At 35.2% G+C, this 4,103-nt stretch overlaps 1 pseudogene; it reads left to right on the top strand.

Annotated features, from left to right (window-relative positions):
* The window catches only part of LOC133834463 (photosystem II D2 protein-like), a 2,757-nt pseudogene extending 741 nt beyond the window's left edge, over window positions 1-2,016 (top strand).
* Window positions 2,017-4,103: the final 2,087 nt, after the last annotated feature.

The following is a 4,103-nucleotide window of genomic DNA, read 5'->3' as shown; positions in this document are numbered from 1 at the left end:
GAACTTGCTCGATCTGTTCAATTGCGACCTTATAATGCAATCGCATTCTCCGGTCCAATTGCTGTTTTTGTTTCTGTATTCCTGATTTATCCGCTAGGTCAGTTTGGTTGGTTCTTTGCGCCAAGTTTTGGTGTAGCAGCTATATTTCGATTCATCCTCTTTTTCCAAGGGTTTCATAATTGGACATTGAACCCATTTCATATGATGGGAGTTGCAGGGGTATTGGGTGCTGCTTTGTTATGTGTTATTCATGGTGCTACCGTTAGGGGTGTTCACGGTTTGGTTTGGTGCGGTTTAGAAGAATTTTGAAACCAAACCACTCATGCGGTTTTTTCAAAATGAAAAACCAAACCAAACCATTAAAATTAAAAAACCAAACCAAACCAAACCATAAATAAACGGTTTGGTGCGGTTTGGTTTGGTTTTAACCATATAACTAAATTATTAAAATTTAAAACTTTTTTTATTATAAAATAATTAACTAAATAATTATATTTAAATAATAATAGTTTTAGCTTTACTTTTAAGACCATAAAAGTCTACAAGAAGCTTATTATCTTTGTTGTTGTAAGTTTAAGTATTTTGAATCATTTTATAGAAGTGAGAAAAAAAAATGTTTACTTTCTAAACAATGTGGGACTTTACATTTCTCTTTTTTTAGTTTTAGAAACTTGTGCGTGTATTAAATACCACTAAAAACATATCCTAAACAATTAAATTGTTTGGCTTGGATGGTTTGGTAGACTTTATATTAACTTAAGTGTAGGGGTTCAAACCTTTGAACCATCATTTCTAAAAATTATTTTTTTAGAAAAAATTACGGTCCGGTCCGGTTTAATTGGTTTTAAAAAATTAGAAACCGTGACCAAACCATTAAATTTGAGCGGTCCGGTTAAACCAAACCATCGAAAAACGGTTTCATTTGTTACGGTTTTTGGCGGTTTGGTGCGGTGCGGTTTGGTTCCAAACCGCGGTTTGCGGTTTATATGAACACCCCTAGCTACCGTAGAAAACACTTTATTTGAAGATGGTGATGGTGCAAATACATTCTGTGCTTTTAACCCAACTCAAGCTGAAGAAACTTATTCAATGGTCACCACTAACCGCTTTTGGTCCCAAATATTTGGGGTTGCTTTTTCCAATAAACGTTGGTTACATTTCTTTATGTTATTTGTACCAGTAACCGGTTTATGGATGAGTGCTCTTGGAGTAGTAGTCTGGCTTTGAATCTACATGTGTATGACTTTGTTTCTCAGGAAATCCGTGCAGCGGAAGATCCTGAATTTGAGACTTTCTACACCAAAAATATTCTCTTAAACGAGGGTATTCGTGCTTGGATGGCGGCTCAAGATTTGCCTCATGAAAATCTTATATTCCCTGAGGAGGTTCTACCTCGTGGAAACGCTCTTTAATGGAACTTTAGCTTTAGCTGGTTGTGACCAAGAAACCACCAGTTTCGCTTGGTGGGCCGGGAATGCCCGACTTATCAATTTATCCGGTAAACTGATGGGGGCTCATGTAGCCCATGCCGGATTAATCGTATTCTGGGCCGGAGCAATGAACCTATTTGAAGTGGCTCATTTCGTCCCAGAGAAGCCTATGTATGAACAAGGCTTAATTTTACTTCCCCACCTAGCTACTCTAGGTTGGGGGGTAGGGCCCGACGGGGAAGTTCTAGACACCTTTCCATACTTTGTGTCTGGAGTACTTCACTTAATTTCCTCTGTAGTATTGGGCTTTGGCGATATTTATCATGCACTTCTGGGACCTGAAACTCTTGAAGAATCTTTTCCATTCTTCAGTTATGTATGGAAAGATCGAAATAAAATGACTACAATTTTGGGTATTCACTTAATTTTGTTAGGTGTAGGTGCTTTTCTTCTAGTATTTAAGGCTCTTTATTTTGGGGGTGTATATGATACCTGGGCTCCGGGGGGAGGAGATGTAAGAAAAATTACCAATTTGACCCTTAGTCCAAGTATTGTATTTGGTTATTTACTCAAATCTCCTTTTGGTGGACGATTTGGAAGATATAATTGGAGGACATGTATGGTTAGGTTCCATTTGTATACTTGGTGGAATCTGGCATATCTTAACCAAACCCTTTGCACGGGCTCGTCATGCACTTGTATGGTCTGGAGAGGCTTACTTGTCTTATAGTTTAGGTGCTTTAGCAGTTTTTGGTTTTATTGCTTGTTGCTTTGTCTGGTTCAATAATACAGCTTATCCTAGTGAGTTTTACGGGCCCACTGGTCCAGAAGCTTCTCAAGCTCAAGCATTTACTTTTCTAGTTAGAGACCAACGTCTTGGGGCTAACGTGGGATCCGCTCAAGGACCTACCGGTTTAGGAAAATATCTAATGCGTTCACCAACAGGGGAAGTTATTTTTGGAGGGGAAACTATGCGTTTTTGGGATCTACGAGCTCCCTGGTTAGAACCTGGCTGTGGCAGCCAGTGTTTAACGCCCAAATCATGACAACCACTAAGCGGTGGTTGTAGTATAAATCGAGAGGTCGATCCACAAGGAGGTAACCTAAAATCAAAAGATTAGTAGAAAATAACACAAAAAGTTAGTAACATGAACTAAATAAAAAATGGAAATGAAAAGAGATTTGAGATTTTGGTAGAGTCTTTTTGATGAAATGATAAAATGAGGTAAGTGAAACAAAAGTAAGGGAAATCAAGAGTTTGAGAAATAGAAATGTTTCAAGAATCATCCATATGCTTGTTTAGTTACTTGGTTACTTGATTTACAAAAATGCACAAGTAAATAGTTCACACCCCAACATTTACTTGGAAAATCTAGCATTAAAGTCTATATTATTTTCTAACAAAAGTCTATTTGAGTTATTGATAAGGTCATTTTTGTATTAATATTTGTTAAGTTTTTCTATGCTTGGATGGTGTTATGATAGCATTTTTAATAGTTTTAACTAAGTTTCGTGATTCTACAACATATTTTCTACATTGCGTTTTATGATGATAAATCTGACATTTTGGTGGCAAGTGTAGTTAAAATAAAGTTTTAGGAGTATTCAAAGCTTTCGGGATTGAAATGTGGAAGTGGTGGCAATGTGGAAGCTATCTAAGATCAAGAATTGAAGAAATTGGAGATAGGCCGCAGCTCAAAAAACTCAGGCCGTTGCCTGAGGGACAGATTTAGGCACAGATTTTGTTCTAGGCCGCGGCTCGCAACGTCGTTTTCAGATTTTTTATTACTTTTTAATTAGAATTTAATTGAGACTATAAAGGATGATTATGGTTAATTTGAGAGGGATCTTTATGACAGTTTTAAGAGAGAAAAAGACTGAGAAAGGGCTGAAGAGAAGACTACAAGACTACATTACTTTTCTTCATCAATCTAGTTTCTTTTCTTCCCTTAATCTCTTTAATTTTAATTATAATTATGTTTGTGATTATGATTACTATTATGGAGTAGGTTCTTTTTAGGTTAAGGGTTAATTCAAAACCCAAGACATGAATTCTTGATTATTGATAATGAATATTGTTCTTTAATTTCTCTCAATATTAGATTGTGTCTATTTTTCCAATTGAATGTTATGAATCTTGTAATTTCTTGTTAGGTGGCCAACTAATTAAAGTTTTACATTGTTCAATTGTCATCTTAGAATTACTACTCATCTAATAGTTTAGGATTCTAAGTGTATGTGATAAATTCCAATTGATAGTTATGTCAAAAGAATTGTTGATTGTGATGAAAATTAGAACCTAGGTTAAATGAATTATATGCTTCATTAATTTATTACCTAGATTAACTTGTTTCCATATGACTTAATGTTTTATCTAAGTTAAATAGATTGTATGCTTCATAGATTTATTGCTTAGATAAAAGAGTTAATTATTGAGCGCTTCGCCTTGATTACTTATAATAGGGAGACTGGGATAATTGACTGCTTCAACGTTATCTGCGGGGTTAATAGTTTAATTGAGAAATTGGAATAATATTTATTATTAGTGATTAGGAATGATTGTCGATGGTGGAGATTAACCTTTAACTGCTTCTTAATATCGTAATATCCATCTTTAATTGCTTTCTAGTTTATGTTATTTAATTTTGAGTTAAAAATCAAAATCCCCTTTTA

The sequence above is a fragment of the Humulus lupulus genome, chromosome 5 (genome assembly GCF_963169125.1).
Source record: "Humulus lupulus chromosome 5, drHumLupu1.1, whole genome shotgun sequence".
NCBI lineage: Eukaryota > Viridiplantae > Streptophyta > Magnoliopsida > Rosales > Cannabaceae > Humulus > Humulus lupulus.
This window is presented reverse-complemented; position numbering and strand designations above follow the sequence as displayed.